General features: G+C 39.5%; 1 long non-coding RNA gene across 1 annotated transcript; it reads left to right on the top strand.

The window, feature by feature from the left end:
- The first annotated feature begins 681 nt into the window (after positions 1-681).
- LOC120293332 lies at positions 682-2,892 on the top strand. The gene is made up of 2 exons (XR_005551089.1): positions 682-1,964; positions 2,118-2,892. It is a non-coding gene; the product is annotated as an uncharacterized LOC120293332 (long non-coding RNA).
- Positions 2,893-15,520: the final 12,628 nt, after the last annotated feature.

Below are 15,520 nucleotides of genomic sequence, written 5' to 3'. Positions count from 1 at the left end.
CAGTTTTCCCAAGACCAGCATTTGATTGGAAGCCTTTTGGATAGACTTCTCAAGAGGCTTTAGAGGCTAATAACCCTTTGAGAAAACGGAACCAAACACACCCTTATTCATAGTTAGCCCCTTTCATGGGCAATCTATAAATTGTCAAATGGTATTTTATAGATCAACTTTCTCAACTCCAAACTAATTTCATGTCCAAATCTTGTCAAAGACAGTTCAGCATCCATATTCACAAGATTAAAAAATTGGTAGCGGAACATTTTATTCTTCATAACTTGATTCGATAATAGGTTGAATGTAGGACATTACAATGATTTCTCGATGCGCATAATTTGATCTACCCATTAGATGCTCTTTCCACCTTATTAACCATGTTCTCAAGGAGACCCAGGATATCGTGGCTTGACTGCATCAAATTTGAATCGAAAACAATTTTTCCTTTGTAAGTGCCACTCCAATTTGGCTTATATATGTCGTACGACCGAGGAAGCTCCCACCCCACCCCATAGAGCAAAATTTCGGATTTTTCCAATCGTTCGTCGTACCAGATGCTCGATGAAGCTTGCGGCCAGGCGCATCGGATCGAACCTCCTCTCCGCGGGGGGCCAAATCCATACGATGGTCGCGCCAACACACGAATCTTCCCAGCAATTTCCATCCCCGGGCACGCCGCAGCCATCTTTCAGGTTCGCGCTGTCGCAGAGCGTAATCCCAGGTTTCTACATAAACCCACGCTCCTTAAACCCTGATTTTACAGCAACATTGCCCCCAGCTCTCTGAATCTTCTCGGGGGAAGAAGGGAAATGAATCGCCGAGCTGCGGAGGCGCTGGTTTCGGTTCGTGACGGGTCGAGCTTGTCCAGGTTCTTTGGGTTCTCCGATTCTTCTGCATTGCTTGCTTTGGTCACCATTTCCTGTGCATTTCATTCTTTTTCCCTTCTGGGTTTTTTGAATGATGATGCATTTAATTTCAAATTTCTCTTTTTTATTTATGCCCGGAAAATTGGCGGGTAAGAAGAGCAAAGTGGTTTCCTCAAGCCCACGACTTTGCATTCGGTTCGCACGATGTGTCGTCGATTTGAGACTCAACACATTCGCCCGCCATAGCTTTTTTTAAAAATGAATTGTGCTTCTTTGACCACTATGGCAATGGAGAATTCGAAGGTGTGGGTGACTCAGTGGGATTTCTGAGGTACGTAGACTCGTTTACGGCTAGTTGTGTAACTGTCGTACGACAATTTTAAGATTGTGTTACGAGGTTCTTGTGCTTAATAAGGGACCTAGTAATTTTGTACGGTTCACGCCATATACGGTAGAAGTGCCTGGGATTCCGTAGCTTCTTTGATGAAAAAATAGAGCTTTGGTGTAGATTATGGACTATGGACTATGGACTAATCAGGGATGGCATGGTATGGCCTCGCTATGCTGAGCAAAATCTGAGATCGATTGGGTCAAATAGTTGGAATTAATGAACTCATAGCTTGAAAGTTGTTCGTGTTCCAAACTTCTTTTTGGCAAGTGGTTAGTTTCTTATGATGGCTTCGGGGGCAACCAGCGTCTCATTCGTGTTTTTTTGTTCATTTATTATCATAAGAGAGTGACTCTTTTCTTCCTTAAAACTCCATCAGGAGTCCATCGTTAAGCTGCGTGCTCTGGTTCTCTTCGATCCAGGTGAGCCTGAACTCCGTCAAGGCCAGTGAGCTCGCGGCTCGCCAGATCCAAGCGAGCCCAAGCTTGGCCAAGGCCGCGAGCCTGAGCTCCGCCGAGGCCAGCGAGCTTGCGGCTCGCCTGAGGCCAACGAGCTCAGGATCGGCGACGAAGATGGCAGCATGATGGCGGGGTAGGCGGTGGCTGCAATTGGTTGGGATTGGAAAGGAAATGGGGTGCTCTGCTCATCCAAAGATTTGCAATCGATGGAAGGAAGAGAGAATTGAGGAGGCAGAGAAGGAAGGGCATGGGTTCAAAGTAAGTTTCCTAATAACGCATTCAAACCCATTTCTTTTCTTGTTTTACTTTCTAAGATCCATTTGTGACCGATATTTAATTTTCGCTTGACCCATATATGACCCATTTAACTAAAAATGGATCATAATATGGGTTTATGACCCATTTTGCCAGCTCTACTAATGTATGATCCATAGGGATATCAAATCCAGTAATACCATGCTCGATGAAAAGTTTGTGGCCAAATTGGGAGATTTTGGCTTGGCTAGGCTAGTTGACCATGCCAATGGTGAAAAACAACCCAAGTGATAGGAACACACGGTTACACGGCTCCGGAATACCATCAGACAAGTGAGGCAAGTATGGAATTTGACATCTACTGTTTTGGAGCGGTCCTTCTAAAAATAGTATGTGGGAGAAGAGTCTTCGACTCAGAATTAGCGGAGCAAAGCCAAGGCCTTGTACAGTTGGTTTGGAAGCGTTATGGATGCAGGAGCTGGAGTGGGCGCTGGCGCTGGCGCAGGAATTTTCTCCGTGCGATGGACAAGAGGCTCGGCAAGGATTTCGACAAGTGACAGGCGGAGTTCTTGATGATTGCGGCTGTGGTGTGCTCATCCCGATGCTAGGTATCGGCCTTCGATTGAAGAGGCAATAGCCATTTTGAACTTGAAGGCAGAGCCTCCTAAACTCCCCTCGAAGATGCCAAGTTTCAACATATAATTGAGCCAAAGTCTCGTCTCGTCTAGATGCATTTGGCTTTCGGCAAATGCCTCGCTCTGAAAAGAAATAAGTGTTGTCTATTTAAGTGTGATGTATATGAAAATCATCGAGCTAGAGGTAATTACTGAAAAGCTGTTGTACTCGCCTTTGTCACCCATTACTGGTAGTATGGTGTACGGTACTTAAAAAATTTATTTATGTTAGATCATGTCAAAAAGCTTCATTTCAAGAGGCATCTCGAATTGTAGTTGAAATTTTACTCATATGAACGGAATGAAATGTCTCAGTAATATAAGGATTCACCAAAATCGTAGTTGCTTTCAGGGTGAAAGGAACTGCGAATAGTTATTCCTAATATTTTGTACCAAGCAATGAAATAATTAATGAGAATAAACTACATACGTTTGCCACTTTGCGAAAGGGACGAGCCGCAAAATTGTACAGAAATGAAGATACCACTTCAAAAGATGTAAATGCATGTTTTACGTAGTCTCGTCTGTCTTGGGCAAAAAGAGAAAAAGACAAGTATCCTAATAAGTCCGTTGGATGGTCCATCTAATTTTTTAGTGTCCAAGTCTTTCAATTTTTAAATAATGGCAGGGCAAATGCCTGAATTTTTCCCACTCTAAAGTCGTTTGTCTAAATTTTTTTTTTTTTTTGTTTAATCAAGTATCTCAACCTTTTAGACTTGGCTCAATGTGAGGCATCAGATAAATAAATTCACATGTTATGTGATTTTGCTCGCGTGACTTGTTTACTCGACAAACGTTAAGAAAATATGGCTTCTCCTTTTGGTAATCGAGCGATAAGGGTAGAGACACTGTGTGTGTGTGTGTGTTGACTTGGGTGATTTCAGCCATCCAAATATCATCTATTGATGCGGAATCGTCTCAAAAGGCTACATCGGACACCAATATAGATTATTATTTAACGGTGTTAGTGTCTACGTTGACATTTTCCATTCTTGATTTTAAGGGACGTATCTAATGACCCACATTTGAAAAGTTGAGGTACTTGATTGCACCAAAAAAAAGAGTTGAGATATTCAATTGTAAAATTGGGAAAAATTCAAGTGATTGTGACGATGTTATCCCTTAATTTTCCCAATAAAATGGAGTCATAACATTACTTTTATGAGAGTTGGCGACCATCCGGTATGGAAAGATGACATAAAAATTATATTTATGATAGATGAATTGCACATATGAAATGTCAAATGAGCCGAATGCACACAATTTTGTAGGTTAAGACTACTCAATTCCAAATCCCTAAAAATAATAGATTGTATAGCAATGCGATGGATTTTTGTTGGAAATATCTGTCTTTCTTAGCAACACACCATTCATCAGGCCTATTGTCGTTTCCAAACATACCCCGCCGAGTGACTGCACTTTCCCATTCATTATGCACCGCGGGGATCGTCACTTTCGCCACCAGAATTTCATGCACACACCACTTTTTTGGCGAGTTTGGGACATCTACAGTGCCAAAACTTGGCACAAATGGATATTTAAGTGTCAAAAGTTAGGGAAGTAACACTTAAGTGCCAAAATCAGAGTAAAATGAATCAGTTAAGTGCCAGCGGTGAGAAAATCTGGCCAAAATGCTGATGTGGCAATTTTTCGGCGAATCAAGTGTAAAACGATGACGTTTTATACGCTGACGTGGCAAGCCAAATACAAAATGACATCGTTTTGCATGCTAACGTGGGTGAATAATTAATATAAAAATTAATTAAATTAAATTAAAAACAAAATTTAAAAATTAAAATTAAAAAGGAGGAATAACGCAGTTGATGGCTGAGGGCTCAGCCCTTGTTGCTGCCACCTCCCCGCCGTCGCGTTAGAAAGATGGGGGAGGGTAGGCCGGGGTCACCGAGCCTTGGCTAGGGGCCAGCAACCCTAGCTGACCGGCAGTGAGGGCCTGCGGACCCTGTGATATTGCTAGTATGAGTACCTAGAGGGGGGTGAATAGGTGCCTAAACAATTTATCGATATACGGAAGCGATTCTTAACATATGATAGAAAGTAAATTCTCTCTTAATTAACAAAATGAAATACGATTGAGATAGAGAGAGTGAGGAAGAGAAAATTGAACACAGGATTTATAGTGGTTCGGCTTATTCCAAGCTTACGTCCACTCTTCCGCACCGACCCACCGGCTGGATTTCACTATGATCAAAAGAGAAGTTACAGCACAGCTTTGCCTTGATTCCACAGTGTAGATGTTTTACCACACCTCCTCAAGGTCTCTCACAAATATAGACTCTCTTTTGTATACAAGTATTCGCTCAAAAGATTTATCTAAACAAATAGGAGCTTCGAGACTTTGGAATTCTTCTATCGCGCACACCTCGAACAACTAAGAACGTCTTCCTTATATACTCCTTTATGCCATCATACCCGTTGGCACTTACCAAAGGAATTCCTCCAATCTACCCGTTGGACGGAATCAATTAGGAAGATTGTTCGAGCTATTAAAGGAACGTGTTGATAGCCCATCAATCCTGTTCGCCCATACAATCAGGATCTCGGTTTCCATAAGTAGAACATTCCCATAATATTTAGATAATCATCGAATCTTCAGTCATTGAATCAATCTTGATCAATCAAAGGATTCTTATATGTCTTCTCCAACCGCGAGATCTTCTCCAGATGATAAGGTTAAATCCTGAACAAACCATCCAGTTCTAGATAACCTTTCTTTAACGGATTAGAGACTTTGTCAATGAGGATAGACTTTGAGTCTTGAGTCGGCTGTCCGGAAGTCTTCAGACTTTAACCAACGAGTCCGCGACCTTCAGACTAGACTGATGGAAACGTTTTGTCAACTTCAAAATACTTCACAAAGATTTCTCCAACAATCTCCCCATTTTTGATGGTGACAAAACCTTCCTGCAGATTTGGATAACTTTGACCTGCAAAACATTTCTCAAACACATATGCATATCTTATAGAGATGAATGGCTAAAAGATTAACACTAGAATCTGCAACCACAGAAAATAGGTTAGTCTAGTATATAATAAAACCATCCATAAGATATCAATACTTGTTAATAGAAGCAGTCAAGTCCAAGTCTAGTTCAGATCTCATCCAGACACAAAACAAAGTCAAAGTCTGTCAAAAATAGTTAAACAACAACACAATCCAACAAACAGTTAAAAATGATTGAAAGTTTTTTGATCAAATCATGCATCTCTCCCCCTTTTTGTCATCATTAAAAAGGATGAGATGAAGTCTTGGGAATGCGGACAAGCTGGAAATCTTCCATAGGCGAACGATGCCTTCCGGCCTTTTAAAGTCTTCCTTCAGCTGTACAACCTCCTCACTCTTGGCATTGGCCGATTCGAATAGAGAGGGCTTGCATCTTATCATTCAATGAACAGGAAGAAGCTTGACTTTCATTCTTCAAACTTTGAACTTCGCATCCCAAGGCATAAATATGACCTTTCATCTCCAAGAGAAGATCCATGATTCTGCGAAAATCTGCTCCATTATCAGTCTGAGTACTTGCTTCGGCTTGATCTGCAGAAGATGGTAGATCAGCATAGTCTTGCAGATTTGGTGATGACACTTCATGACCTTCTTCTGGAAACTGAGATGCATAAACATCTTCTAGGTCTGCAGGCGAGCGACTGACTCCTTCACTTGCATCAAGATATGAAGACGTCACTCATTTCTCTTGATCTCCCCCTGTTTCCATGCTTACAGGTGGAGAAGAGATTTCCTCAGGTTCTCATTCTTCTCTTGTTTCTTCTTCAGGTCTTTCTTTCTCTCGCTTCTTGCTCGCTTCTCTTTCTTCTTCTTCCTTCTCCTCTGCTTCTTTCGTCTTTTGTTCCGATTCTTTCGTGGGAAGGGACGACCTAAATTCCTCAAAGCCATTGCGAGAGATGGTGATGTCTTCGTCATCATCTTCATCCTCAACGAGGAGAGCTCTTCTTTTCTTTGATGAAGCAGCCATGGGCTACTTCCCTTTTCTCTTAGCAGCGAGAAGAGAATTGATGAGATTTGGTAGGAGTCTTCTCCTTGAATTTCTCCAATTCCTTGCTCGGTTCCTTGACGCATTTTGGTCACCATTTTCAGTCCTACCACCATATGATCGCATGATCGAACACAAAAGATTTGCGGAGGCTGAATATTCAGATGTCCGAATAACTTCGTAACAAGGCTTGGGTAAGGGAGTTGACCTCTGTCCTTCATCTTTGCTCTATACATGTGAAACATAACAAGTATGAGGGGAGAAAACTTCTTACCACGAGAGGATGGCATACATCAACTTTGCCTCGAACTTGAAACATCAGTTTTGGAAGTTGATTTCGGCCGAAGGCAATTGATCACAATCTTGTGAAGCAAGATGTTGAATGCATTCATCCGTGAGTAGGTGATCTTCTCATCTGTTCTCCTGTCCTTCACCAGTTCAAGTGTAGCCCAAGCAATGGAAACTTTGATTGGTTGATATCTGCCTCTCTCAACTTCTAACACATCTGCCAGCATATTCATATCCACAACATAGTCTTGTTCTTTAACACTGAAGGAGAATCTATTCGCATCCAAAAGCTAAGATTTGAATAGAAGTATGCAGTCAATTCAAAAGTATAAGCCTCGGTTGAGTCGAGCAAAACTTTTCAAGTTGAAGATAACGAACTTTTCCCTCAAGTTCACTTTCACAAGCATCCAGAAAATCAAAGTCCATACTTCTAGGGTTTATTACCCCACGCTTCAGCAATTTCGAGTACAGATCCTTTTGTTCCTTTGATCTGAACAAATCTCCCATTTTTCCTTGAATTTCAGCCGCAATACCCATTTTCGGTTGAAATAGACTGAACAGATTGTCATCGTCATTCCCATCTACAGGATTCGGTCCCCAGTCACGAGGATCACTTGGGATATTCGCAAGGGTTTCCTCAGCCACCCCTTTACGAGCGATTCCCAAACTTTCCATTTTTCGCAGAAAGATATATTCGTTCCTATATCCTTTGTCTCTAAGAAACTCATCAACATAGTTCAAAGGAGTACGAATTCCTTTTAAGGCACGATATAGCTTGTAAATAAAAGCGGGCTTTTGAACTCTTACGGGTGCATCATCGATGATTTCTTCTTGATGCTGATGAACACCGCCTTGAGGACTAGATGGAGGAGACCGACGCGCTGAGAATGTTGTGGGCTCGGTTGCTGATCGGGAGTAACTTCATCTTGATGAAGATCGAAGTGCGTAGGCCCGTCACTCATTCTCTGTGGTCCCCGCTTGCGATTCTTGAGGACTTTCGTGAAGATGACATCTTTCTCGGTGTTTGGAAGATTCCTTGCTTGACTTTCCCGAAAAAAAGATGAAAACTTTTTGAAGATTGAGCGAAGAAGACAAACGGGAATTGAGGATCGATGCTTTCTAGGGTTTTTGAGAGAAAAGTGAATAGAAAAGTGAAGAGAAATCGACAGTGCACAATCGGTTAAAAAGAAGAGTAAACAAACCGTCACAAAGGAAATAAAAATATGCCTTTTCAAAATAACTGTCTTTATCCGCAAAAATAGTTATTTTAAAAATAACTTCCCTTTTGAAAATGAATCGATGCAATATTTATGTTAATTAAATATAGCAACAATTTAAACACAATCTGATGATCGTATCTTTTCAAGATAAGATTGGAGAGAGAAAGACTTACAGTCTGAAGGTCGAGCTAAGACAGTAGATAAAGTCTTGTAAGCCTGAGTCTGAAAGTCTTTAGACTTTGATATCCTCATACCTCAAAATGTTGAGTCTGGACCGTATAGACTCAAACTGATTTTTCTCCAAAGGCTTTGTGAATATATCCGCTAGTTGATTTTTTGAGTCAACAAATTGAATTGAAATATCTCCATTTTGAACATGGTCTCTTATAAAGTGATGTCGAATCTCTATATGCTTTGCTCTTGAGTGGAGAATTGGATTTTTGGTGAGGTTGATAGCGCTGGTGTTGTCGCAATTAATCTCCGTGCATGAGTCTTCAATTTCAAAGTCTCTTAGCTGTTGTTTTATCCATAGAATTTGCGAACAGCAGCTTCCAAGAGCTACATACTCTGCTTCTGTTGTTGAAAGAGACACAGTGCTTTGTTTCCTTGAAAACCAAGACACTGTCCTGCTTCCAAGCAACTGGCAAGTTCCTGAAGTGCTCTTTCTATCAACTCTGCAACCGGCCAGATCTACGTCTGAATATCCCAGAAGATTAAAGTCTCCCTTCTTAGGATACCAAAGACCGATGCTTGATGATGAAGCGACGTATTTAATTATGCGTTTCGTAGCACTGAGATGAGATTCTCTAGGATCTGATTGAAACCTAGCACAAATGCAAACACTCAACAAAATATCAGGTCTAGAGGCAGTAAGATAAAGAAGTGATCCAATAATGCTCCTGTACAGCTTTTGATCAACTTTCTTCCCTTCTTCATCTTTGTCTATCTTTAAAGAACTTGACATTGGAATGTCGACCTTTTTGCACTTTTCCAGTCCAAACCTTTTGACAAGATCATTAGCATATTTTTCTTGATAAATAAAAGTTCCTTTCTCCAATTGTTTTACTTGAAGACCAAGAAAAATGTTAATTCTCCCAACATACTCATTTCAAATTCATCCCGCATAGACTTAGAAAATTTCTTGCCTGATTCTCATTGGAGGATCCGAAAATAATGTCATCCACATATATTTGAACAAGTAAGAAACTTTTGTTTTCCTTCTTGATAAATAAGGTCGTATCTACTTTACCTTTGACAAAACCATTTTGAATTAAAAACTTACTCAATCTGTCGTACCAAGCCCGAGGTGCTTGCTTTAAACCATACAAAGCCTTTTTCAGTCTAAAGACTGAGTCTGGCTTCTTTGGGTCTTCAAACCCTGGTGGTTGTTCCACATAGACTTCCTCATGGATAAATCCATTTAGGAAGGCGCTTTTAACGTCCATTTGGAATAACCTGAAATTCTTATAACAAGCAAACGCAAGTAATAGTCGAATAGCTTCTAACCTTGCCACTTTGGAGCGTAAGTCTCATCATAGTCTATTCCTTCTTCTTGCGTATATCCCTTGGCCACGAGTCTTGCTTTATTTCGTATGACTTTTCCTTTCTCGTTCATCTTGTTTCTGAAAACCCATTTAGCTCCAATAACAGTTTTACCTTTAGGTTTGGATGTCAATTTCCAGACATCATTTATGCTGAACTGTCTCGAGCTCTTCTTGCATAGCTTCAATCCAGCTTTCATCGATAAAGCTTCTTCTATGCTCTTTGGTTCAATTTCGAAACGAGTGCCACAAAGACTAGACTCTTCTCGCCTTTTGGATCTGGTGCGAATTCCTTCATTAATTTCGCCGATTATAAGATCTTTGGGATGACTAGACTTATGCTTCCAGTTACTCGTTGATTTGTCTGGTTGATGATCTCTTTCTTTGTTTAGATCTTCACGAACATCTTGAAGTTGGTTTTCAGTCCGAGATGCTTCTTGAGTTGTAGACTTTGGAGGGTCTCAGAGTGGTTCGAGACTCTTCTTGATGAGTCGACTTGATTCATCTTGCGTTGAGTCTTGAAATTTGACATTCATTGACTCCTCATGATCCGGCTCTTCTTGTTATAGACTCGTAGGCTTTGCTTGAAGTAGAATATCCAAGGAAGATACCTTCATCGATCTTTCTTCAAACTTACCAACTCGATCTTTTGCATTTTTCAATATGAAACATTTGCACCCGAATACATGAAAGTATGAAACAATAGGCTTCTTATCTTTGAATAACTCATAAGGGGTTTTTTGAAGAATGGATCTTAAGAAGACTCTATTGATGATATAGCATGCTGTTGAAATGACTTCAGCCCAAAATCGAGAAGAAATTTTACTTTCAATTAAAAGAGTTCTAGCCATTTCTTGAAGAGATCTGTTCTTTCTTTCCACAACTCCATTTTGCTGAGGAGTATATGGAGAGGAAAACACATGCTTACAGCCAGATTCATCACAGAATTTTGTAAAATCTTGATTTTCAAATTCACCTCCATGATCTGTTCTTATACTAGATATAACACATCCTTTTTTCATTTTGAACCATTTTAGCAAATTTTTCAAAATACGAAAAGGTTTCAGACTTACTTGCAAGGAAATATACCCAAGTAAAACGGGAGTAATCATCAACAATTACTAGGCAATACTTCTTACCCCCAATACTTTGAGTTCTGGTTGGTCCAAAGAGATCCATATGCAGCAACTGTAGTACATGATTAGTAGAGACATAATTAATTGGCTTAAAAGAATTTCTTACCTGCTTTCCTAGAATACATGGAGTGCATGAATCAGTCTTTTGGTATGGCAATCTGGGTAGTCCTCGAACAAGCTGTTTTGAAGAAATTTTGGCTAATTGCTTCATGTTGACATGACCAAGCTTTTGTGCCATAAGCTTGCTTCGTCTTGAATTGAGATAAGGCATTGCGATTCATTTGGTTTCACATCCAGAAGATAGATATTTCCATGTCTTCGACCCATGAAAGGCGAGTAGAGTCTTTACCGATTCCCAGAACATGTTCCTTCTTGAAAGAAGATCTTGAAACCAGTATCACACAATTGACTAATGCTGAGAAGATTGTAATTGAGTCCTTCCACTAAGGAAACATTACTTATTGTGAGAGTTCCAATTTTCACAGTTCCAAATCCCACAATACTTCCTTTGCTGTTTCCTCCAAATGAAACTTTTCCACCATTTACTTGAGCAATCTTTATAAAGCAATTTGAGTCTCCTGTCATGTGTCTTGAGCATCCGCTGTCAAGATACCACTTTACCTGTTTCTTGACGGAGACATGCATTTAAAATAAAGTCTCACGCTTTCTTTGGTACCCAAATTTTCTTGGGTCCTTTGGTGTTAGTAAGATAAACAGTATTAGCCAATACTATCTTAACAAGTTTCCATACCATAGGACACTCTTTTTCAAAGTGATCCGGACTGTTGCACTTAGAACATCTGAGAGCATTTCTTCCTACAGGTTTTACAAAAACTTTCTTGAAGTGATTTTTGTAAACCTCACTCGAGAGTCTTTTCTTAATTCTTTCTTTTACTTTAGGAAAATCAATCAAGGGGATTGTTTCTTCTGTCATACCTAGACCAGACTTATTGAAGTAAGGTCTTTGTCTTTGAAAGAATTTTATCAAGTTTTCAGACCCTATAGAAAATTTCTTTGATATATTTGATAAATCTGTTTTTAAAAAAGCATTTTCTTTTAAAAGATTATCTTCATTTTCTTTAATATTGGAAACAGGCAAGTTTAGACTTTTAACTTTTTCTGCTAAAACATTTTCATTTTGTTTTAGAGCTGAGTTTTCTTTTTTCAGTTCAGAAATTCTTTTGAGAGAAGTCTTAAGACTAAAGCATAGTTCATCAATATATTTAGAAACTTTGACAGGAATTTTAAAATCACTTACCTCAAATTCACTGTTTGAGTCTGATCCTGAGCTTGATCTAGAGTCTGAGTCTGATTGTGCCATCAGACATAGATTGTCATATTCATTATCAATTTCTTCACACTCGTATCACCCAGGTTTCGGCTTTGAGAGCTTTTCGAAATTTTTCAGCTTTTCCTCTCTTCTTCTTCGAAGAGGACAGTTGGGTACGATGTGTCCCTTTTCTTGCATTCAAAGCAGACTACATCTTTATTTGGTTCCTCATCATCAACGAGACTTGGTCTTTGTCTTTGAAAGCTTTGTTTCTTTGAGTTGAACCTTCTTCCTTTTCTATTTAGTTTTCTGAATCTTCTTATCATGAGAGCAAGCTCCTCATCGTCCATATCATCTTCAGAATCTGTATCATCAGAATCATCATTTGATTTTAATGCAATGGATTTCTTACCTTTTGGATCTTCATCTTCATTGATCCTTTCCACTTCATAGGACTGAAGAGTTCCAATCAGCTCATCGACAGATAGTGGCATGATTCTCTGCGTCTCTCTTATCGAAGTCTTTATGTGATTCCAATCCCTGGAGAGTCCACGCAGTAGTTTGTTTACCTTCATGGGATCAGAAGTTGGTTGACCTTGATTTTCAAGACCATTCACAATATCTGTAAAATGACTAAACATGTCGATATTGATTCTCCCGGTTTCATTCAAGGCTTCGTATTGACCGAGAAGAATGTTGATTCTTGTTTCCTTCACTCGATCTGTTCCTTCATAGGTGATATGCAATCTGTCCCAAACTTCTTTTGCTGTACCACAAGAAGATATTCTATTATATTCAGTTGGTGATAAAGCACAATATAAGGAGTAAATTGCTTTTGCATCGAGTGTTTGTCTCTTGATTATTTCTTCCGAGACATTCCGCTGGTTTCTTCAGTTTCTTTTCCTCTTTCGAGACCGATGCGGTGGTAGGAGTAATTCCTTTTTCTATAACATCCCATTCCAGAGGATCCTTTGATCGTAGGAAAGCTTTCATCTTGTTCTTCCAGATGTTGTAATCCTTTCCATCAAAGTAGGGTGGTCTGGTATTACTTTGCCCTTCCATCAGCCTTGGTGCTAGCATACTAGCCATGGATCTTTAACTCTGAAGTAAAACACTTCAAACAAAGTGAGTACACGGGCTCTAATACCAATTGATATTGCTAGTATGAGTACCTAGAGGGGGGTGAATAGGTGCCTAAACAATTTATCGATATACGAAAGCGATTCTTAACATATAATAGAAAGTAAATTCTCTCTTAATTAACAAAATGAAATACGATTGAGATAGAGAGAGTGAGGAAGAGAAAATTGAACACAGGATTTATAGTGGTTCGGCTTATTCCAAGCCTACGTCCACTCTTCCGCACTGATAGCCCACCGGCTGGATTTCACTATGATCAAAAGAGAAGTTACAGCACAGCTTTGCCTTGATTCCACAGTGTAGATGTTTTACCACACCTCCTCAAGGTCTCTCACAAATATAGACTCTCTTTTGTATACAAGTATTCGCTCAAAAGATTTATCTAAACAAATAGGAGCTTCAGACTTTGGAATTCTTCTATCGCGCACACCTCGAACAACTAAGAACGTCTTCCTTATATACTCCTTTATGCCATCATACCCGTTGGCACTTACCAAAGGAATTCCTCCAATCTACCCGTTGGACGGAATCAATTAGGAAGATTGTTCGAGCTATTAAAGGAACGTGTTGATAGCCCATCAATCTGTTCGCCCATACAATCGGGATCTCGGTTTCCATAAGTAGAACCTTCCCATAATATTTAGATAATCATCGAATCTTCAGTCATTGAATCAATCTTGATCAATCAAAGGATTCTTATATGTCTTCTCCAACCGCGAGATCTTCTCCAGATGATAAGGTTAAATCCTGAACAAACCATCCAGTTCTGGATAACCTTTCTTCAACGGATTAGAGACTGTCAATGAGGATAGACTTTGAGTCTTGAGTCTGGCTGTCCGGAAGTCTTCAGACTTTAACCAATAGAGTCTGCTGACCTTCAGACTAGACTGATGGAAACGTTTTGTCAACTTCAAAATACTTCACAAAGATTTCTCCAACAATCTGCATGGTTCTGTTGCTATTAGGGTGAAATAAACAGGGAATAGCTATTCCTAATATTTTGAACCAAGCAGTGAAATAATTTATGAGAATTGACTAAAAATAAAATGGTTATGTTCACCATCTTGCGAAAGGGACGAGCCACAAAATTATGCAGAAATGAAATTAGCAGCTCTAAAGATGATAAACGCATGTTTTAAGTAAGTTTTGTATGTCTTTCAACTTGAAGGCAGATCTTTCCAACCTCCTCTCCGATATCCGACAGTCTCAATGGAAGGTCTGGTCTAGAGGCTTTCCGTTTTGGGCAAATGCCTCGCTCTAAGTGCAAGCATCGATGCCTCTTTTAGCGTTATATGCATGTCATCTTCAAGCAAAAAGTTAGGTTTGTGTATATATGTTTATTATGTGTTTCTTAACGTTGCCTCTTGTTTCTGAAGTTGATGGTTACGACAGCCATGGATAGTACAGAAAGATGTTCTCCGGGGGTGCCCGTCATCTGCTCACCCTGTCAGTATTGCATGGTTGCACAGTAGTGGGATACTGGCCAAGCAGTGGATTGAATAAAAAGAAACAGAGATTTTTGTAGCAGCTCTTGCAAGATACGATTTTGCAACTTCCTATAGCCGCATGATAAATGGCATGAAGAAATAAGATTCACAAGACATTAAACAAAGCAAGACATCATCTTTGAAAAATGGCATAGGCTTTCGATTCTACTTCCGTCTCATCATGCATTGAACCATCAGTCAATTTGAAAAACCAACCCCATGAACCTTAAAAAATTCGCCATTAACGTATGTTGGATTTATCGTCTCATAACCTAGGCCGATCATTCTACCAGTTTCGAATGTTGGCTTTTATTCTCTTCTGTGTAATTGATTCCGAAACTGAACTCGTTATAATAGACTTTGGAGAAAATTATCCACAAGTTCTACTACAAAACCCCATCAGACCAAGTGTCTAGCTCGTTGACGATGTATAAAGAAATCTTTTGCCTTATTGATTAATAGGTTTGTCCATAATTTATAACTTATAAGCTATATATGACACGTATGTTTAAATAGCCATAATTGAGCAGTTAAATAAAGAAACACGTGTTCCGCTTTTATACGACGCGCGTAAATATGTTGCTAAACTACTAAATAAACTCTTTAGATGGTTGCCAGATTTCATTCTCCATCTAATTGTGAACTAAAGTCAATTAAATGACATAAACCTACAATTTCTTATTTTAGATTCTCAATACAAGGTTTTCAATTCTAGAGAATTTTTCTTTTGATTATCTTTTTTTTTCCTAATATTTTTATAGCGGTTTAGATGGTATTGATATGTAAATCCAATGCG

Source organism: Eucalyptus grandis, chromosome 5 (assembly GCF_016545825.1).
Source record: "Eucalyptus grandis isolate ANBG69807.140 chromosome 5, ASM1654582v1, whole genome shotgun sequence".
NCBI lineage: Eukaryota > Viridiplantae > Streptophyta > Magnoliopsida > Myrtales > Myrtaceae > Eucalyptus > Eucalyptus grandis.
This window is presented reverse-complemented; position numbering and strand designations above follow the sequence as displayed.